General features: G+C 44.5%; 1 long non-coding RNA gene across 1 annotated transcript; it reads right to left on the minus strand.

Annotated features, from left to right (window-relative positions):
• Positions 1-2152: 2152 nt before the first annotated feature.
• On the minus strand, positions 2153-8631 carry LOC122461186. Its single transcript, XR_006282974.1, has 3 exons — positions 8235-8631; positions 5202-5776; positions 2153-3890 (listed from the first exon to the last, which is right to left on the minus strand). It is a non-coding gene; the product is annotated as an uncharacterized LOC122461186 (long non-coding RNA).
• Between the last annotated feature and the right edge of the window lie 14908 nt (positions 8632-23539).

The raw sequence follows: 23539 nt of genomic DNA on the forward strand, positions 1-23539 counted from the left end.
AATATATTGTAAGGGTGCGTGATTGGCTCTACAAACCAAGATGGCCAAAGATGGCTGCCATGATACTGGCATGTGATGATTTCGGTGGACAATATTGCAGCAGCCTACGATTCCAAGCCAGAAGTGGATCTCACACCTTGATGTGCAGAGAAACTCGGTGCTTAATTTCACTAGAAGTGACATTTCAAGGACACACAAACTCAATGAGATGACACAGTTAAATAAATACCTAATTAGATAGATAGATCAAACATAGGGGGAAATTATTTTCAATTTTCCCCCAGGTTCAATTGGAATATGTTGTAAATAAAAAGCTCCATATGGTATTTATCTCATTCCAGGCCAAATTGTGGCTTTATACTCTGCTCTGGACAAGGGGTGTGCCTCACACAGGCCAGTTTCTTCCCTGCTCTCTTTCTGCTCTGGGGTATTAAAAACCTTCTAGTGGTGAGGAGTAGCAGATGCTTAATTCCACCCTGATAGTCGGTCAGTTTTCAGAAGGTGGAGCCGAGGTCCTGAACATGGGTTAACGTATGGGAGCACATAGGGATTGCATCTTCTTCTCTCCCTGGATTAAGGGAGAAACACTCCCTCTCCTCCTCCTCCAGCGTGGCTGGCCCTCCTCCATCTCGTTTCAGTATAAGACTGACCTCACTCACCTGCTTGACAGGAGTAGTGGACGCTGTGAAGAGGCTTCTCCTAATGCACCTGCTCCAAGAAAGCCATACAGGAGAATGGCGACAGGATGTCTCGCACAACATTCCTGTGCACAGTCCAGACTCTGATCTGGCCCTCAGTATTCACTTCAGAAGATCACATTGCAGGAGGCTGAATTACATTCATGTTACTACCCAGTGCATGAGGCAGGGATGTGGGGATCACATCCTTCACTATGTCATTTCCTGAGTCGAGTGCTACACTTTGCCACCCTGCCATCCTTTAATGTAGTGTTTTAATATAATATGGATGGGCTCAGTATAAGCTACCTTTGACCTACAGAACTTTTTCTTTTTCTTTTTTTTTAAACAAAGGAAAGCTAATATCAGAATATGGTATTTTCTACCAATATTTAGCACCAGGCGGTCTGATGAAAAGGTTAAAGGTGCTGTTATGAAGTTGCAGATTTTATTCATCGTGGAAAGGTTTGCGGTCCCTGATCTAACCTGAGTAACTGGCAGCAGCTCCAAGACCTTTTCTGTGAGTGACGCAAATGCAATTGCACCTCACTAGTAAGCTCCAAGAAAATATGATCCTGTTATGACTCCTCTTAGCCTTGGGAAAGGAGTGCTAATGGTCCTTCGGTTGCTGCTGCTGTTAAAAAGCCATTCTTCATGTAGTATATAAATCTATAGGGTGTTACCAAATAGGGATTTATAACTTATTGAGATTTACAGTAGGATTGTAAGGTATTTGGGGCAGGACCCACTCTCTATGGTATGTTTGTACAATGCCTCACACAGTGGGGTCCAGGCCTCTAGGTACTACCGCAATACTAACAACAATAATTGTGTTAACTCTTTTTTTCTCCAGGATTTTATTGATCGTTGTTGAAGTTTTTCAAGAAGTTCTTCCAGCTTTGGAAGGCTGGTTGGATGACTGAGTCTACCAAATGGTCATGTCATATATTGCTCAGGTTGACACACACTAACAAATTTAAAAAAGCAAAAGCAAACCTCGGGGCAAGAATTGTGAATAGGAGGCTACAGCTAACATGAGGGGAAAAATTAGTGCAAACTTTCTTCTGATATCCTCCTAAGTGAGGAGCAAGTTGACATCAGAATCCATTCTTAAATCAAGCTTTTTTCCCTCCTGCCTGATGCATCGTGATTGCAGTTTAAAATGAAAACAATTGGATTATACATACTTCAGCACATCCATAAATCCCCTTTTACCTTTAAAGTGCAGATTAGATGCTAACCACAGCCTGTAGGTCACTGGAAATACTGAAAAGGTTGCCTCCCCCACCCTCCATTCTGCAGTCTTTGACAAAAACTCCAGTGTTGTAACTTAAAAATAGATAAACAAAATTCATAGCATATGCAGAAATTTGGGAGTCCTACCTCGAACCTAAAATGCTAGGAAAGATTTCACACTGATTTTATTTCTTAAAATTCATCTTAAGCCATATTACACCTCAGTTCTAAAGGCATTTGGGAAAAAGAATACTTTATTATTTTGAAAACAGAAGACTGGCTGTTTTCCCCTCTATTTCTTTGTGTCCAAACATTCATAACACCCTGTTTGGGGAGGAAAAATTCCCATCCAAGTTGTAAAACACACTTATACGTAAATGGAAATACATGAACAGAGCTGTACTGAAAACAAAACCTCCAGGAACAAGATCTTAGTTTGCATGCTTCTCACTGTTGTATTTTGTCCAATTTGCATATTTTAAAGAAAAGCCTTTTAAAAAAAAATTCTGATATCAGCCTGAACTATTCTCAAGCTTTGAACTTTTCCATCCTTTCTCCTGATTATGGCCAAGTGACCCATATTTAAAAAGCATTTACAATAAAATTATAGCACTTTCTTTTGTGCTGCTAGCTTTCCCAGTGAAAAGCTGAAATGTTTTAAAATTGTCACTTTTTGACAGAGGTAATGGCTGTAATATATTTAGTCTCTTCCCTCTTGTTGTGTTTAGAATGGCTATGCTAATAAAGGGCACAGCTGTCGATACTTTATGGCCTGCTGGGGGGGAAAAGGGGAAGGAAGGCAAAAAACAGATTGACTGTGTGTCAACAAATGCAGCTGGGAAAGAAAAAAAGGAGCCCCTTGAAGGCCTCTGCAACTTAAAGTCCAAGATAAATGATGTTCCTATGTTTAAAAAAAAAATGGAGGTTGGAATTCAATAAGGGGAGGCTGAAAAGAGAACTGCTTAAAACTAAAAGCCTTTCTCTGCTCTGAGACAGCCTACAAGAGAAATGAGCAAAATTGACTACAGAAGAGGGTGAGCAGCCAAGAGAAAAAACAAAAAGCCTATCCTGGAAAATATATTGCATCAAATGAATGATCTGAAGTGCATTATCACCAGCAGGCAGAGAGAATACAGTTTAATGGAGACGCAATGGAAAACTTTTACACACTGTTGCGGTTTGGGGATAGGGTTGTGTATGGGGAAGAGGGGGTGTCAGCAGGCACTATAATTATTCATAACAAATAAATTAAAATTAGTCATTTGGAACAAAATACACATGTGGTGCCGGTTAAAGCTACTGATGGTGAGTAGGGCCTGCCTGCATTCAAGGCTTACTTTCTGAGCACTGTTTTGCTGTGTGTTTTGCCCTCACATGACCCACCTCTTATGGTTTTCACCCTCAGATCTGAAGTCAGCAGGTGATCACATATTTACTGCAGTGGGCTACAGGGAGTGGGACATCCTCCTTGCAATCTGATTCTGCCTCTCTTCTCTTCCGCCCTCCCCCCCCCCCGCCCGTCCTCTCACTCAAACCTACCTTCAGAAAAGAAGGTTTTTATTTTTAATGTTGAATCCACGTGTAGAACCTTTCCCTTTCCTTTTATATAGGACCCCTGGGTACGTGTGTTCTTAATGAAGATAGTGCTTTTTCTTTTTCTTTTCTAGTTGTTTGTAATTTGTCAAAATTACTATTAATACTATTAACATTATAATAGAGCAATCAGAAAGGCAAGGAACAGATTCTGGGCCAGATCCCTGGTTGATGTAAATTAGCACAGCTCCATTGACTGGAATGGAGCTACACTGGCTGATTCACCTCAGTCTTGGTCTGCTCCTATTTCTTTCATGGGAAGCTGTCTTGTCATGGGAAAGCAGGCACTTCTTCCCTTACATTGGCTTTCTTGGTGAGCTTGATGACCTACTGCAGGAGAAAGCTTCATCTTCTAAGCACCTGTTTTCAGCCACCAACATCCTCCTGTGATTAAAGGGGACACAATGAACGAGCTTGGAAGGGTGTGTTGCTTTCCAGGGCTTTGTTTGACAGTGTTAGTGCAAGAAACAGCTGTTACACTATAATCACTCACATTTTTTAAATGTAACAATTAAAATGGAGATACAACACCATTTTTAATATATGGTTCAAGGAGATGAGCTGTAGAATTAAGGCTGTAAAATTAAGATATTGCGTGTGGTCCAATATCCATTGAAGTCAATCGCTATCTTTTCACTGACTCCAGTGGCCTTAAGTGATGTAACCACGTGCAGTAAAACTTTATAACAGCTCTTGGGAAATATGCAGGGGATTTCATTGCAAGTGGTGGTGTGACCATATGTGAACAAAGTCTGGAAAAAATCTTGCTTTGTTGCATGGCATATTGACGTGATTTACTGATAACAACCTTGTGCTCGCTCCCTGATGTTGAGGATCACCTCTTCCTGTGCCTGGCTTGTGGAGCACAACAGTAAAGTGAGCTCAAAGAGCAGAAAGGAGGAGGAAAACAGTGATCCATCCATGAGTGACACTGCAGTCACACATACCACATGATACAGGATGTTCAATTGAGCTCCCATATGAGGAGAGATTAATAAGACGGGGACTTTTCCTCTTGGAAAAGAGCCAGCCCTAAAATCATGACTGGTGTGGAGAAAGTAAATAAGGCAGTGTTATTTACTCCTTCTCAAAACACGAGAACTAGGGGTCACCAAATGAAATGAATAGACAACCGGTTTAAAATAAACAAAGGGAAGTATTTCTTCACACAACGCCTAGTCAACCTGACAAACTCTTTGTCAGAGGATGCTGTGAAGGCCAAGGCTATAACATAGTTCAAAAAAGATCTAGATAAATTCATGGAGGATAGGTCCATCAATGGCTATTAGCTATTAGGGACGGGGACGCAAAACCATGCTCTGAAGTGTACCTAGCCTCTGTTTGCAGAAGCTGGGAGTGGACAATAGGACAGAGCACTTGATGATTACCTGTTCTGTTCATTTTCCCTCTGAAGCACCTGCCATTGACCACTGTTGGAAGAAAGGATACTGGGCAAGATGGACCATTGGTCTGACCCAGTGTGGTCATTCTTATGTAAAGAGGCTTACAAATGTACAGGCGATACTAAAATTAAAGGCAGAACAATTAACGTGGAATAATGTAACTGGAATTGAAAGGTTTAGGTGATGGGGTCCAACAGATGGCAAATGCAGTTAATCATAGACCAGTGGTATGAGCCATGAAACAGTCTAGCAGACATGTGCTGAACCACCTTTTAGTCATTCTCAAACTTACTGGGCTCAGTGTTTCCATTGCACCTGAGCTCTGCTTCGACAGAGTGGAAATGGGGATGAGCAAAGAGCTTGTCTGATCTGAAGCCACCTGTTCCAATGGGAGTTACAGCTGCACAGGTTAGAACTGCTGCGCCCCCTAAATCTCCTTATGCTGTGGATTGAGGTGGCAGTGGGCTCAGAAGGAGGCTACCCCAGCAGACTGTTTCCAAAATTCCCCCAAAAGGGGAATTCTCTGAGGGCATATCAGGCTGCTTTAAGTCTGTTTTGTGCCACGAAGTGGCCTTAGCAGACTGGAGAATCTGGCCCCATTTCCAAATAAATTATCCTCATTTGGTGTTTTATTTCCTCTTCCCAGGTGTATGTATTGACATGTATTTCTATCGATTCTCAGTTCATGTGTGAGCCTCCGTTACAGTCTCTCCTGGCCCAGTTGCAGTTTGCGTCTGTCCCCCACTGTATTTGATATCTTTCCAGTGTTGATGCTGTCAGCAGATTTGTTCATACTTGAATTTACATCATCTTCTCAATCCACAGCACTCACTTCTGAGGAGCTCAGAAATCAAGTTGGGTGGAATCCTAGAGTGACACAAAATATTCACAGTGCAACATCTTGACAATGTACTACAATATCTGCATCATCCAAGAATGCACGGATGAGAGTGCTAACACTGAATATTTGCCCAGTATTTACATTGTGCCACGTTGTGACTATAGTTGATACATTAGCTCCTCATCCCCTCCTCCCATCTTGATGGCTGAGAGTGGAGACAGAAATTCTTTGTAGTTTCTTTTCTCCCCTGAGTGGGGTGATAGTGAGCAAACATACATCATCACTCCTTGATGGGGGGGGGCGGGTAAAAGTTGGAAACAAGTCACAAGTCCACCCAATTTAGACTTAATCAATTTCCCCTTTATTTATACAATTTCGGACAGAATTATTATCACTTATAGTGTCCGGACATACATTTACGACAGACAAGACAGAAATGGTAAATGGGCCCAAGAAGTTCTTTCATATTCCATAAAAAAAAAAAAAAGAACAAAGAGTACTTGTGGCACCTTAGAGACTAACAAATGTATTTGAGCATAAGCTTTCATGGGCGAAAGCCCACTTCATCAGATGCATGCAGTGGAAAATACAGTAGGAAGATATAGATATACAGAGAACATGAAAAAATGGAGGTTGCCATACCAATTCTAATGAGAGTAATTGATTAAGGTGGGCTATTAGCAGCAGGAGGAAAAAAACTTTTGTAGTAATAATCAGGATGGCCCCATTTCAAACAGTTGATGAGAAGGTGTTAGTAACAGTAGGGGAAAAATTAGCATGGGGAAATAGTTTTTAGTTTGTGTAATGACTCCTCTTCCATGATACTCATTGCCTTCTCTGATCCCTTGGTCTGGTCCTTTGGTCCCATTCTTTAGTTTCTGATCCAGTGTTTCTCAAGTTTGGACCCACGTTCACTTACATGTTTTATACATTTCTGCATTTCAGATTACTTAATCTTTATCCAATCATCTTTTAGCACATCAACCCTTTGGATTTTAGGTAACCCATACATTATGCATGTGCAAGCTTCATTTACCCCACTTCTGTATTTTTTCCTATTTGTTTTGCAGCTTCTGGGTTATGTTGTTTTGTGACACCCTGCCCTGGGTCTTCCCAGAAAAAGGGGAATTTTTACTTATCCTTGCATGTTTGTGTATCTCTTACTTACTTCTTCCAACACATTACCTTTGTTCTGTCAGCAATGACATTTTAAGAAGATTAGTAATTCTATGTAAAAGAAGAATTGGCAAAGCCACACTTATGCCAGCAAAGTCATAGCCTTAATGTTTCATTCACTATACATAATTACATATCATTAATAACATAGGCTATCAAAGCTCTTAATCTTACCATTAACAATTCTTCATTTTATATTTCAGAGTTATATAGTGTCATATGTTATTCTGGCTACCCTTAATCTATTAGGAAGGGTAGGGGAGTTTTGGAAAAAGTGATGATTCTTTAATTTTTCCTATCTTTTTTTAAACATGGGTTTTTCATTCAAAGTTTAAGGGGGGGTTGTTTGTTTTTTGGGGAATCCATTACAAAAAAACTGCATTAGAAATTTCCCTATGAATGCATTTTGTGGGGTGTCTCAATTTTAGGGCCTTCATATTTAGTTGCTTGGTACCCCAATACTCCTCATGCTGCCTTGCTTGTGTCAGACAGGCCATGGAGTGCTCCTACAATTGATCTTTTGCTTGCCCTGCTTTAAGAGACAGGCTGAACAAGTGTCACTGCTCCATACCATTAATTCAGTTGTTGAACTGTGTCCACTACTGACCCCTGTGGTGTCCCATTTGATACTGTTCCCATTTGATACTAAGGCAAAAATCTTACCATTATAAATTACTCTCAGCTCCTGATGACACCAGCCAATCGGGAGTCCATGCTGTGTTTTTGTTTTATTTTACCAGTATAGAAAACTGATCAGGTTTTTGGAAATGTAGGCCCATATTTTGGGATGCTTAAAGTTAGGCATATCTATATCTAGAGTTTAAATAAAAGTGAGCTAATTTTCATATATCCATATGCACAATATACAATCGCTATTTACATAACACTGTCAATAACCAAATGCCAACAGGCAACACACACCTATTTGGGGGGAGTTGTTTTTTGTTTTGTTTTTTCAGAAATGCTGGTTACTAAAAGTACATCATTTAAATATAATCAGCATAATATTGTAAACTTAATTTTTAACAGCTTTACAAAGTATCAAAACTGACTAATAACAGTAGTCATTACTAATCCCATTTTTAGTGTAATTTCTGGTATTATTATGGAAGCTAAAGTATTTATTTCCATGTGTTCTAATGTACTTTTGTAAACATCTTTTCAGGTTTCCTGGAAGCGTGCTTTAGTAGTACAGATTGTATCATTACATCCATGGTGTCTGTAACAGGGCACACTCAGTATTGCCAATCTCAGCAGATTAAAAATCAGTAGTCCTCCCCCTCCCGCAGTTCAGCTTCCCAGCCTCACCTCTGCTACTCCAGGGGCTCTTCACCTTCCTGCCCCTTCCCAGGCCAGATGTGGAATGGGGGAAGGAACAGAGGTGCTGTCCTGCCCTTTGCTAACAGGAAGGAAGGGGTAAAGCTATGCTGAGCAGTTGGGCTTTTTCTGTTCCCACCCCTCCTGTGAAAATGGTTAGCAAAGGGGAGGGGAGTCCGCTGGCTTCTGGCAGGGCTGAATTGCACGAGGGAGCTGAAGCTTCTAGCATCATCGGAAGATGAGCTCCAGAGCCCTCAGCAATCCTGTCACTCGTTAAAAACACCCACCAGAGTGGGCTCTTCTCAGGCAGGCTATGAGGCCGCACACCTCTGTGCTGATTTTCTGCCCAGAATGGAGGCATTCTGAGGACTGTAGTTCCCAGCAAGTATGGGAACTGTAGGCCTGACAGCAAGGAATGCTGGGAAGTGGGCCAGGACTACAAGTAATCTCTCTTTCCTCCAAGTGAGGGTGACTGAGTTAAACCTGTGGTAGGGCTTCTAGCTAGGAGGGAGTTTTATATTTAGATATTTTTTCCATTTTGTTTGTTAGTTTTTTCCCCTTTTTCTCTCACTGGAAAAGTGTGAAAAAGTTAATAAAAAAAAAGTTAAACAAAATGCAACTTTGTCACCCTCTAATGTTTTCTTTTGTTTGTTTTTATTTGCTCCCTCCCGCCCCCCCCATACTTTTTCTGGGATTGGGGAAAACCAAAATGAAAATATCTTCTAATCAAACAAGTTTAACTGCAGTTCTTTAAATCAAAATCAAAGAAATTCCTTAATTTTCAAATGGGGGGGGAGAAATCTTTCATTTAAATATGCTTTTGTTATGAAAAATAAAAACAAGAATTTCAACAAACCCTAGGAAACTGTTCATTTTGTGAGCCTTGGCTCTGCCTTGCCCCAAAGGTGAAGGTTTTAGACTTGAGTTGAAATGACCTTCTTTTTCATTTAATTTTATTTATTTATGGACTTTTATTATACTGCCAGTGACGGAGTTTGGCTTGGCCAGTGAACTGAACTACTCACAGCAAGAGAGAAAGTAAAGCAACAGCTACTCCAAGGACAGAAAGGTAAGTCACTCTGACAGCAGCCATTATCATGTAGCTATAGTTTGATTTTAATGGAACATAACTCCTTTGCTTGTGAGTATGGCCCAGGTCTCCAAAAGAATTTAGGCTCCTGACTTCCATTGAAATCAGTGGGAATTAAGGGCTTTAAATACCTTCCAGGATCTGGGTCTATATGTCTCTCCCTGTGAAAATCACATGAATATTTTGTAATTGATGGTTGAAAAAACAAATGAGGTCTACTATCTGGGTTGGGAATGTGAATCACAGGACAATTACAATTATCAACTCCATTCCCCTTCCTCACTGCAATCATTATATCTCCCTGGGTATCCTGCATTCCTTGAACACACAATGTCTTTTCTCCCATGTCCACATTCCATGCCCCCTCCCCCTGGGGCCTCATCCATCTTCCTTCCTTCCTCCCTCCTTCTACACCCTCCCCCACTGCAGCTTCCCACTCTGCTCCATGTCTCTTCTCTTCTTGCCTCCCCGAGATACTCCACCATTTCCTAGACTCCAGCCTCAACACACACCCTCTTAGTCTCTTACTCCAATCCTCCAGCCAGTAGCACCTTTGCCTCAGCCCAGCTAAGGGCGTCAGAAGAGGGTTAGTTTGTGAATAGTTATACTAGAAGCATTATTCTTTATAAATGTAAAATCAGCTCTTCCCTTGATAACCACCATCATAAAAAATAAAGGATGGCAATATAATGTCAATCAATATGGATTTATGGAAAAGAGATCTTGTCAAACAATCTTTTTCACTTTTTGATGGGACTACAAGCTTGGGTTGATAAAAGTAACAGATGTAGACTTCTGCAAGACATTCGACATAAAATACAATGTTCTAAAGAAAATTAACGTAATAGAAAATCAATGCAGTATGTATTAAATCGACTAAAAACTGGCTAACTGATAGTTCTCAAAATTGTAATTGCTAATGAAGAATTATCCTCCAGTGGGTATGTTTCTGCGGGGGGTCCTGCAGGGATTAGTTCTTGGCCTAATGCTATTCAATATCTTTATCAATGGTCTGATAGAAAATATAGTCATTGCTGATAAAGTTTCCAGATAATACAATTTGGTCAGTTGTAAATAAAGGTAAGGACAGGTCAGTTATACAGAACAATCAGAATGTCTTGATAAGGTGGGTGTAATCAATCAATACGCAGGGTCACACATCTAGGAAAAAAGGGTGTAGGCCAAATTTACTAGATAGGGGACTGTGTCTTTGAAATCTGTGACTCTAAAAATGATTTAGGGGTCATGGTGGGAAACAGCTGAACATGAGCTCCCAGTCTGATGATGTGGCTAAAAGGGATAATGTAATCCTTGGATCATTTGGATGTATAAACAAGGGAATATTTGATAGGAGTAAGGAAGTAGTTTTGTCTCCATATAGCATTGGTGAGGCCACTGTTAGAATACTGTGTCCAGTTCTGCTATCCACACTTCAAAGACAAGGTTGAAAAATTGGAGTAGGTTCCACGAAGTGCCATGAGAATGATTTGAGGACTGCCTTACATGTCTTTGATTGAGTTCCTTATGTCTTTCACTGAATCTAACTTACAAAAGAGAAGGTTGAGGCGACTTGGTGATGGCCTATCTCAAGGGTGGGCAAACTTTTTGGCCCAAGGGCCACATCGGGGTTACAAAACTCTATGCAGGGCTGGGTAGGGAAGACTGTGCCCCCCCAAACAGCCTGGCCCCCACCCCCTATCTGCCCTCTCCCACTTCCCACCCCCTGACTGCCCCCCTCAGAACCCCTGACCCATCCAATCCCCCCTGCTCCTTGTCCCCTGACCGCCCCCTCCTGGGACCCCCCCTCCCCTAACTGCTCTCCGAGACCCACCCCCTATCCAACCCCCCCGCTCCCTGTCCCCTGAGTGCCCCCCTGACTTCTATCCACACCCCTGCCCCCTGACAGGCCCCCCGGGACTCCCACGCCTATCCAACCCACCCCCCGTTCCCCATCCCCTGACTGCCCCCTGGGACTCCCTGCCCCTTATTCAATCTCCCCACTCCCCGCCCCCTTACCATGCTGCTCAGAGCAGCAGGAGCTTGCAGCCCCGCTGGAGCCAGACCCGCTGCCCAGCAGGGGCGGCGGGCCAGAGCACTGGTGGCGCGGCGTCGGCATCGCTGCAAGGGAGGGGCCGGGTGCTAGCCTCCCCGGCCGGGAGCTCAGGAGCCGGGCAGAACGGTCCTGGAGGCTGGATGTGGTCCGTGGGCCATAGTTTGCCCTCCTCTGGGAGAGTCTATGCGAAAATAGAGAACTCTTTAATCTAGCCAACAAAGGCATAACGAGATTGAGTGGCTTGAAGCAGCAATGTTCAAATGGGAAATAAGACACATTTTTAACAGTGAGGCTATTTAACCATTGGAGCAACTTAGCAAGAGATGCTGTGGAGTTTCTGTAACCTGAAGTCTTTAAATCAAGAGGGGATGAGATCTGCAGTACTTCAACCACAGGCTCTTTGGTTTGACTGCCTGAAATTCTATGGCCTCTGTTATGTCGCACTCCCTGCAGCTTTGCTCTGTTCACTGGTTGCCTGTTTTGCTGATTTTAACATTTAATGCCCAAAATATCCTGATCTCAACTAGAGCTGGGCAAATAATTCCTAGAAAATAATTTGACACATTTTGTACTTTTGTATTCAAACTGCCCACGAACAATCACAATTTTGTCAAATTTATTCAAAACCATTTGTCAAATCATTTCTCTGACTTGGCCTTGGCTGGATTGGGATTCCGGCCAGTGGTGGCCAACCTTGGATGTAGCTGAACTGATGCAAACTCCACCAGGAAAGAAACACTTCGCACAAGTGGAGCTTACTCGTGCTTGTAGCTGGAATATTAGAGAGAGTTTCTTGTTAATTTGCCCTATTTTTTTTTCATCAGGGATCCTTAAATGTTTTCATATCATGGGTCACATTCTAATGTAGAAGCTGATTCTTGGACTACCTCCCATTCACAAGTGCATGGACCATCTCCCTCTCTTTCGTGATCACACAATATCTCTATGCCAATAGCAACTGCATAAATGAAAACATAATATTCAGAATTACCTGTTTCACAGCTGTCCTTATTTGATAAGTGTTCTGTCCTTTTTTCAAAAAGTTAATCACATCGTCTACTTTTGCTGTTTTCATCTACTTCTCCCATCTTCTCTCTCTCAGCTGGAAATGAACAGACTCAGCATCATGGACCATCTAAAAGACATGCTATAGATGAAATGAAGTTAAGGGCTTGATGCAAGAATTACTGGGGGAGGGTCTAAGGCAGAGGTGGGCAAACTAAGGCCCGCGGGACAGTCCTGCCCGGCCCTTGAGCTCCCGGCCGGGGAGGCTAGCCCCTGGCCTCTCCCCTGCTGTCTTCTCCTCCCCCCCACGACCCTCTGCAGCCTCAGGTTGCTGTGCTGCCAGCAGTCTGGGCAGCGGGTTTGCAAGGCTGGCTCTGGCCAAGCGGCGCGGCTGCCAGTCCTGGTGCTCTGAGCAGCATGGTAATGGGGCGGGGAGCGGGGGGTGGGGTTGGATAAGGGGCAGTCAGGAGATAGGGAGCAGGGGATGGCTGGATAAGCATGGGAGTCCCAGGGGACCTGTCAGGGGGCGGAAGTGTGGATACTGAATAGGGGTCAGGGTAGTCAGGGGATGGGGAGCAGGGGGGTTCGATAAGGGGTGGGATCCTGGGGGGTGGTTAGGGGCAGGGGTCCCGGGAGGGGGCAGTCAGGGGACAAGGAGCAGGGGGATTGGATGCATGGAGGATTCTGAGGGGGGCAGTCAGAGGGTAGGATGCAGAGGCCAGGCTGTTTGGGGAGACACAGCCATCCCTACGTGGCCCTCCATGCAGTTTCAGAACCCCAATGTGGCCCTCAGGCCAAAAAGTTTGCCCACCCCCATCTAAGGCCTGTGTTATGCAGGAGGTCAGAGTAGATTATCATAATGGTCCTTTCTGGACTTAAAATTTATGCATCTACAGGTAAAATTTAATTCGGTGAAGAGGGTCAGTATATAAGGCCAATGCATAAATCCCACTTAAAACCTATTTTTGAGGGTGTAAGTGGGACTTATATGGTCCATTAGGTTCGTGCTGGCCCCATGTGACCAGCCAGCTCTCCAGGGATCACTGGGTGTCCACAAACTGCTCTCTTTAGATGAAATTGTTGATTCAGCTGCAGAAGAACCTAAGGATAAACTTGTCTTTGTGAATGGTGGCTTCCGATTTTTTTCTCTGTTTAGTAATTTGTAAGTTTCTTACTATTCTGCAGTTTAGTTTAGGTGTTACAGTGTGGGTCTTACTCTGAAATGTGACTATATACAAATGACACGTCTTTGTCCAATAGATCTGTATTTCCAGTTCAACTTGCTGATATTTCTTTTACTATTATTGTTAACAATTCAGAGTGCATTGTGAGACTACGGTTATGAGATATGGAGAGGAATTTTATTCAGGCTGGTTCATCAACAATAAAACTGTTATCCAAGTTCCTACAAAGGAGCTGCACAGGTGGAACAGAGGGCAAAATCTTTATGAACCTGTTTGCTCTTTGTTAGAGATAGAATGCACAGTGGAAGTCAGCATCAGAAATATGCACCATTCACAGAGCCCTGCATAACCCCAAAATAAATTGGAGCAACTTCTCAGGGCATAATGGTACAATGTGGTACCTGGTAGCAGTGAACTAATTTTCATTTGAACCCCTAAGAAGAGACAGAAAGCCGACTGGAGCTTGAAAAGAGGGACATCAGTATAAAGCCACTGCTAGATTTTGCTACTCCTAGGCATTTTATTAGAAGCCCTGATAGGATCAGGCATTATGAGTAAATATATACAAGTAACGCAATAAAATATTCAAGACCTCACAGAAGACTTGCAAATCCAAGCAAGGGGTTTATGTAAAAAGGTACAGTTTCTTTGAGCAGAAATCTAAACTTGGCGCTCAGTTAAACCTCCATGACCCTTGTCTGATTTCTCCCCCACCCCCATCCCCGCCCCCCTGGGTTTTCAATACAGCCAACAATGCAAGTGAAATCCAATCCCATCCAATTAGAGGAAAATGAATGGCTCATCTACAATAAATGGGCTCTGAATAACCGTAAGCCAACAAAAGAGCAATGAACTGGGGACAGAGCACAATCTTCCTGGATGTTAATCGGCAGCTAACTCCACAAACTTCTTGGAGGTGGAAAGAACTGGGGGGAACCAGCTGAAGGAACCTTTCAGCGCACATTGCCTTTTAACTAGTTAGGCCTCACAGTTTTACCTAAATACCAGAATGTTTGTAATTCTGCCTGTTACAGAAGGACGTGTATGTTCTTGACGTTGCTTGGTTTGAGTTTATTTTGAAATGGTGGATCCTATAGTGCCTACTCAGATATCATTTGTTTTGCACAGCTGAATCTATTTTAAAGTAGCTTTTAAAAACCAATGAGCTCAAGTAAAGTACTGGAGACCGCAAAGAATAGTTTTCGCTTGCAGAGGTAAATAGGCCCAGGAATTTTGGAGAAGAGGCAGTTGCCTTCAGAAGGCATGATGAGCCTAAAGACAGATGTGAGACAAAGGACGAATCATAAAGAAACTACAGAAGCAATCTGTAATTACAAAAAAGAAAAGGAGGACTTGTGGCACCTTAGAGACTAACAAATTTATTTGAGCATAAGCTTTCATGAGCGAAGTGAGCTGTAGCTCACGAAAGCTTATGCTCAAATAAATTTTAGTCTCTAAGGTGCCACAAGTCCTCCTTTTCTTTTTGCGAATACAGACTAACACGGCTGCTACTCTGAAACCTGTTAATCTGTAATTAGGCATCTGAACGTGGGCAACACTTTCCACATCTTGGCATACACAGAGGAAGTGAGCGCTTAATGGCTCTAACTGTACCTTTCCCCCTCTTATATTCCTTTTCGTCTGAATGATGCCTGAAATACTTACACAGTGACCCAGATGTTATTTGCTCTGTCTTTAGTCCCATAGATGATCTTTGGAAAGCAAGGACAAGCTGCAGCGTTACTTACATAGTCAGAATTAAACTCTTCACTCTTCACTGGTTTGAGCATAATACCAAATCTGAAGACATGGGCCACCAACATGAGCTGTATTGCTACCCAGTCCACTTCCTTAGCATGTTTTTGCCCCAGGCAGGCAGAGAGGTCATCCATCTGAACCACTGCAGAATCCAACTTGGACTGCCATCCCCTATAGCCTACTTTAATCCATGCAGTAGGGGGCTAATCCAAAACCCACCATAGTCACTGACTTCAGTTGGCATCAGATCAGACCCCAGAAGATTACCACTTCATTTTATTGTTAAAAATTTAATTTAATTTATTTTTTCAAATGAAAGCTAAGGGCTTGTCTACACTGGCACTTTACAGCACTGCAACTTTCTCGGCCACGGGTGTGAAAAAACATCCCTCTGAGCACTTCAAGTTTCAGTGCTATAATGTGCCAGTGTAGACAGTGCAACAGCACTGGTAGCTGTACCCCTCGTGGGGGGTGGATTTTTAGAGTGCTGGGAGAGCTCTCTCTCAGTGTTGCACCACGACTACACAAGCCATGTTAAAGCACTGCCGTGGCAGTGCTTTAACGTTGCCAGTGAAGATGTGCTCTAAGTCTCTAGCAGTTATGGCTGTGAAGAAAATCCTTGCAAATATGACCCTGTGTAAAGTATGCATTGATGTCTGTCTGAGTTTTCAGAGAGCCTGAACCAATAGGCCTGAGTGTGAACTCCCTCATTCTTTTCAATGGGTGCTAACTCAGGTGACAATGAATATACTATAAATGCCACTGTTGTTAACTATTTCACTGCTCAACAAAGGTGAGAAAGGAGAGGGAGGATCATATTACAAACATCTACACAATCTACTCTGAATGACCGCTCACTTTGCGTAGGACCAGTAACAAACATGGCCAGGCTGCAGGAGATGTACAATTGGTTTTATTTTCCTGAGGTTGATAACTCAGCTTTCACAATTTTGGGAGGCACTGCTGTGGTCCTTACTCACTTGAACCCCATGCTCTACTCATATGCGTAAGGCCCCACTCCTGCAGCTCTTAATAAGTCAACCACTGAATCTCACTGACACTAACTGCTTAAAGACATAAAACAAAAGAAGAAACTGAATAATTTAAAAAGTCAAATTATATAAAGTAATATTGAAATTATACGTCAAACAGTTTAATAGAAATATCTTTCTTATGCCTGATCCATAACACAAATGTTCAGATAATCCTATTCCTAGAGATGTTCCCAAACATCATAATATTTCAGTCCAGATAAAGCAGCCAAGTTTACCTATATAAAACCTATGTTACATGTTTTCATTGTACGTATGGAAAAATGAGAGTGAAGAGAAAAGACCTAGTCCTCCCCTCCCCCACCCTGCCCCACTAATCTGATATACAAGCAAAGGGTTAGTCTTTGTATGCTTTGAGAGGAGCAAGAATTTGGCAGGCATACAGATAAACTATTAAGTAATATCTGTGAACAGCTAAAGGGGATTTGGAGAAGAGAATTATTCATTTGTTAAATTAAATAACAATTTGGTCTCAGCAGCATTAAAATAAATTTTCAAAGGCCATTGTTTGTTTGAACAAAGAGGGGAAAGGAGCTGTTAGAAGCAGTTTACAGAGTGCAAATAAGGGCACAAATAAGAAGGGGCATGTATGTTAATGAGCCGGGGTTGGGGTTCAGCATGGAGTGGCAAGCACAAAACCCACATTCAATCTAATATAGTGTACACCCATTGGCAATAACTTTGAAACACAATATTCCACCCTGCTGAAACTTAGAAGCTTAAGCGAGTGGTCCTCCAAATAATTCCAAATGTTGATATATGTCTAATGTGCGCGCTTTGGAAAATCTACCCCTGAATGTCAAGCAAGAACAGGGCAATCTCAGCACCTGACAGCTGCATATGTCCCCTTTCATTGGGAATAGTGTTACTTGGTGCTTCTGTAACCCACACACCTCCTGGGTGTGGTGTTCTATCTCATCTAGTGGCACCAAGACCGCTTAGAGAGAGATTAATGAGTCTGCTACAGCCTTAGTTAAGGGCCATGTGGCTTTTATCTAATGCAGTAAAGGCTCATGCATTTAGCTCCAGAGGTCCTAGGTTTGATCACAACCGGGGTCTGTTGGTGTTACACTTCTATAGCACTTTCCCTCTAACAATCTCAAAGTGTCTTACAAACATTTAGGCATCCTTAAGAAGGAGGCAAGTACTATTAGCCCTGTTTTACAGATGGAGAAAAGCAGGCACAGAAGTCAAGTGACTGCCCCAGAGTTTCACAGGGTCAATGCTGACATGCTTACTCACCTTGATTAGTACCTTACTCAACAAATGGTTCTGTTGAAGTTAGTGGTACCACTCAAGGAGTAAGTTGCTACTCACCAAAAGTAAAGGCATCAGTGAGGACTGGGTGAAAATTGTCAATCAAAACTGTTTTTTTAATGGAAAACTGGGTTTGAGAGAAAATTAATTGTTTTGCAAAAAACATCTGCTTTCTTTGAAAAATCTTATTTTTTTCATCAAAAACACAAACATCCAAAAACCAGAAAGTTTTTAGTTCTTGGCTGAAAACAGAAATATTTCTATTTTGGATATGATGCCATAAGGCCTCATAGGATTTGTAGTCTGGTTGGCACATGTCCCCATTCTTGTTTATGGGCTGGACTCCGCAGCTGTACTATATGTTCCTTGAAACACCACAGCCAGGGACTCCATGATGTACTGCTTCCCCTCCCCAGGACATAGGATGCATCATGGGAAAAGTAATCCAACCAGTGAGCTCAGTCTACAGGAGAGATTGGGAGCATGAGGTACTGAACTACAACTCCCATAAAGCACCATGATGGCATTTCCAAATGACCCTGCAGTCATTTTTTGAATAAGGTCCTATTCAATGTGAGTAAAGCGTGTCAGAATCTGGCTGTGACCCTAACAACATCCCAGTGCAAGAGGACAAGGAGCTCACTAGTATCTGACACTGAGTTTCAGCTGGTCTGGCCAGTTCAGTGTGCCCCAATTCATTAATTAATTCAATTCATTCATTCATTCCTTAATATATAAACTGTATATGATGCGTGTCATGTAAGGTATCTTTGGAAAACTAACAACACACTGATCATTAATATTCTTTCATGGTGTATGTATGGTAAATGGCCAAGGGACCACTCAAATATGAGGAAAATGTGGAACTATACTGTGTTTACCAGACAAGTCTGGGGAGTGGGTAAACAAGCTTCTCCCAGGCAAAGGACAGGCCAACACCTCCAGCCAGGTGTCCTCAGAGTCAATTAGCAATCACATCTCAAGTGGCCATTCATTTGCATTTTAGCAGACACTAGTGAGGGAATAAACCAGCATGGAATTTCCTTTACCAGCACATTCCATGTCTCCTTCCTCACAACTTGAATGAACTTTACTATGGTTGGGGGGAAGGGGGAAAGAACCTTCACAAGAATCCATTTCAAAGGTTCACTGGCCTATAAAAGAAAGGGGCAAAGAACCGCAAACCATTTTTCATTTAAGAAAGCAAAGGAACTGAGCACAATGGACCTTGTAGGAGATGCTGACAAGACGGGTGGTCAGCCATGTTGCTGGAAGACAGTGGGGTAAGACTCTTACCTAGAAGCAAGACTGTAATTTCGTTAAGTATTATAGAAAGTGATTCACTTTTATTTGTTTGTAACCATTACTAACACTATCCTTTATACTTGGACTCACTTAAAATCCTATCTCCTTTTGTTCATAAACATATATTACTTCTAATCTAAACCAACCCAGTGCTGTGTTTGAATTGAAGTGATAGTTAACGCCAGTTAAAGTGACAAGCTGTGTGGCTTGTCTCTTTAGAGGAGCAAACAAACCTTATTATTCCTCTGAATGGTCCAGGACAGGGCTGGGCATTGTGGAGCACATGAATTTGGGACTGGGGGTTGCCAGGGTCATCTTACCAGGTGTAACCAAGGTCAGTGGAGCCCAGAGTGTTGCTGTGGTATAACAAGCAGGCTGCTGGAGTCAGAGCTACTGGTCCAGGGTTACTGATCACACAGACACTCAGTGTAGGCTTGTGTGCAGGCTGGGAGCATCCAGACAAGGGAGTTACAGAAGCAGAGCTTCTTCTTCGAGTGATTGCTCATGTGTATTCCACAATAGGTGTGCGTGCTCGCCATGTGCACCGGTGCCAGAAGTTTTTCTCCTAGCAGTACCCGTAGAGGGGGAGCACCCCCCTCAACCCCTGGAGTGGTGCCTGCCTGGAAAGTGGAGCTACGTGCTCCCTCCACCCTCAGTTCCTTCTTGCCATCAGTGAAGGTGTGTCAGAACTGCTCTGCTCCAGCTTTGCTGTAGCTCGTCCCCAGAACTGTTCGTTCGTTCAGCGTTAGTACCTGTAGTTATTTAGCTGTTAGTTAGTTTAGTTAGTCAGTGAGCCTGGGCCAGGGCATGCCCCGCGCCCCAGGGTTTAAGTCATGCGGCTCTTGTAGGCCTTCTATGCCAAGAAGTGACCTGCACGCAGACTCTTTGCACTGTTTGGGAAAAACCCATATCAGCGAAAAGTGCAAGATTTGCAAGTCGTTTAAGCGTCGGACCAAAAGAGAAAGGACATTAGGCTCCGAGCCATCTTGATGGTGTAGGCGCTGACCCCGACTCTGGCACGCCGCTCTGAACTGGCACCATGGCGTCAGTATGCTGTGACCCTCCGGTGCCACTGACCAGTCGGCACCACTCTCCATCCACGGGGCATGCCAAGAGGGCCAGGAAGACTCCCTCTTCGTAGCAGCACCGAGGGAAGTCTGGGACAGAGGCTAGGCCCATGTTGGGCAGTCCTCGATCCCCACCAGGCCCCAGACCTCCAACTCATGTTGAGCAGAGTAGCCTAGCCCCTTCAGAACAGGCCTGTCTGGATGCCATCCATGCCTGAAGCCCTCATAGAATCATAGAATATCAGGGTTGGAAGGGACCTTAGGAGGTCATCTAGTCCAACCCCCTGCTCAAAGCAGGACCAATCCCCAACTAAATCATTCCAGCCAGGGCTTTGTCAAGCCTGACCTTAAAGACTTCTAAGGGAGGAGATTTCACCACCTCCCTAGGAAACGCATTTCAGTGTTTCACCACCCTCCTAGTGAAAAAGTTTTTCCTAATATCCAACCTAAACCTCCCCCACTGCAACTTGAGACCATTACTCCTTGTTCTGTCATCTGCTACGACTGAGAACAGTCTAGATCCATCCTCTTTGGAATCCCCTTTCAGGTAGTTGAAAGCAGCTATCAAATCCCCCCTCATTCTTCTCTTCTGCAGACTAAACGATCCCAGTTCCCTCAGCCTCTCCATGTGTTCCAGTCCCCTAATCATTTTTGTTGCCCTCCGCTGGACGTTTTCCAATTTTTCCCCATCCTTCTTGTAGTGTGGGTCCCAAAACTGGACACAGTACTCCAGATGAGGCCTCACCAAAGTCGAATAGAGGGGAATGATCATGTCCCTCAGTCTGCTGGCAATGCACCTACTTATACATCCCAAAATGCCATTGGCCTTCTTGGCAACAATGGCACACTGTTGACTCATATCCAGCTTCTCATCCACTGTAACCCTAGGTCCTTTTCTGTGGAACTGCTGCCTAGCCATTCGGTTTCTAGTCTGTAGCAGTGCATGGGATTCTTCCATCCTAAGTGCAGGACTCTGCACTTGTCCTTGTTGAACCTCATCAGATTTCTTTTGGCCCAATCCTCTAATTTGTCTAGGGCCCTCTGTATCCTATCTCTACCCTCCAGCGTATCTACCTCTCCTCCCAGTTTAGTGTCATCTGCAAACTTGCTGAAGGTGCAATCCACACCATCCTCCAGATCATTAATGAAGATATTGAATAAAACCTGCCCGAGGACTGACCCTTGGGGCACTTCACTTGATACCGGCTGCGAACTAGACAGGGAGCCATTGATCACTACCCGTTGAGCCGGACAATCTAGCCAGCTTTCTGTCCACCTTATAGTCCATTCATCCAGCCCATACTTCTTTAACTTGCTGGCACGAATACTGTGGGAGACCGTGTCAAAAGCTTTGCTAAAGTCAAGGAACAACACGTCCACTGCTTTCCCCTCATCCACAGAGCCAGTTATCTCGTCATAGAAGGCAATTAGATTAGTCAGGCATGACTTGCCCTTGGTGAATCCATGCTGAGTGTTCCTGATCACTTTCCTCTCCTCTAAGTGCTTCAGAATTGATTCCTTGAGGATCTGCTCCATGATTTTTCCAGGGACTGAGGTGAGGCTCATTATGTCCATGGCATGCCTGGAGCACTGCCAATGTTGGCCCCACGCTCCAGAAGCAAACTGTTGCTGGGATCTCCGCAGTCACCTCTGGCCCGGTACTGGTCTCGGTCGAGGGAACATTTCCAATGCTGTTCACCATGCAGTGACCATTTGGGGCAGAGTCCATGTGGATCGTCCTTGACGCCGACCAGATTGTCTGGCTGGATTCTGTCCAGCCAGGACCCTCGGCACCGCTCTTTCTCAAGGAGCGAATATTGATGGGACTATGGCAGGCATCACCAACAGTCCTGTCTCTGAGGGCTTACCGCAGTCAGTCATGGCATGGTCGTCGATGTCGTTCCCGCTCGGACTCCCGCTTCAAGTCTCTGCCAAGAAATCGCAGCCCTGGGCATCAATCACCAGTGTCTCACTGTTGCGGGTCTGCCCATTGAGGCCATTTGCGGAGCAGCTGTTACCGTCGGTAATGGTTCTGAACGTCGAGATCCCGGCACCGCCGCTCCTCCCAGCCAGAAACAGCAGCAGCTCTTACGCCAACCCAGCCTTCATTCGTAGCTGTCCTTCAGTGGGCCGGGCCAGCGAACCCGAACATCTGTCCCCGCCAGTGCCACAGCAGGTGCAGTGGCACCGAGTGTTGTGGCCGGCCCAATGGTACCACTGGGCACCGTGGCCACTGGTGCAGCCCTGGGTGGGAGCTCACTCAGTAGCCAGAACTTTGGAAGCACCATCGGCCTTCTTCCCCAGACCCCTGAGAAAGGAGTCAGTGGGACGTATGTCCTCTTCACCGGGCCTGGAGTCCGAGCAGGTGGTGGACCCTCCAGAGCACCGCACTAGCCTCTTCGCCCTGCCCGGAGGAGGTGATTGCGGCCCCACCCCCCTCTGCCCCACAGGAGGACTTCAGGGCCCATCAAGAACTTTTAAAGAGGGTAGCAGCAAGCCTCCACCTCCAGGCAGAGGAGATGGAGGAGCCCTCAGATTCCCTGTTTAATGTGCTGTCCCTATTGGCATCGGGTAGGGTGGCCTTGCCTCTCCATGAAGGGGTGGCTAAGATTTCAAATGCCCTGTGGCAAACAGCGGCCTCGTTGGCCCCCATCTCTAAGAAGGCGGGACGCAAGTACTTTGTACTCACTAAGGGGCATGAGCACTTGTATACCCACCAGGCGCCCAACTTGCTGGTGTCAAGTCGGTCAACCACAGGGAATGGCAGGGTCAGCCAGCCCTGACCCCAAAGAACAAAGACTCTTGGAGACTGGGCTCTTTTGGAAGGAAAATGTATTCATCTTCAAGCTTCCAGTTACAAGTGGCAAACCATCAGGCTATTCTGGGCCAGTATGAATTCAATCTGTGAGGCTCCCTGCCCAAGTTTGAGGACTTCCTCTAGGAGCGTGATAGGAAGGAGTTCAAGGCACTAGTGGAGGAAGGGGCAGCACCCGATAGGGCATCCCTGCAGGCAGCTTTGGATGCTGTGGTCATGGCCGCATGATCCATGGCCTCTGCGGTGACCATGAGATGTGCCTCATGGCTCCTACTCTCTGGGCTGTCCAGCGAGGCACAGTCTTCCATGCAGGATCTCCCGTTTGACAGGAAAGCTTTGTTTGCGGCAGAAACAGATACAAGGCTGCATGGCATGAAAGACTCCCGCACGACCCTCCAGATACTGGGCCTCTATGTCCCGGCTCTGACAAAACCCTAAGTTCAAGCCGCAACAGACTCCCACCCAGGCCACCCTCCCGAAGTATGAGGCTGCCCATAAGAAGCAGTGGGACTATGAGACCCCTCAGAGGCAGTCTCGGCCTGCCCCCCAGCTTGGGTTCTCCAAGGGCAAACGGGGGGGAAAAAGTGCTTTTGACGGGACACTTGGGGGCACCCTACCAGTCCTCTTCAGGGATCCACCCCCAATAAAGCTCCTCTTCTCCAACTGGTTGTGTGCTTTCCTCCCAGAGTGGTCACAGTTAACCTCAGACC

The sequence above is a fragment of the Dermochelys coriacea genome, chromosome 1 (genome assembly GCF_009764565.3).
Source record: "Dermochelys coriacea isolate rDerCor1 chromosome 1, rDerCor1.pri.v4, whole genome shotgun sequence".
NCBI classification, from domain to species: domain Eukaryota; kingdom Metazoa; phylum Chordata; order Testudines; family Dermochelyidae; genus Dermochelys; species Dermochelys coriacea.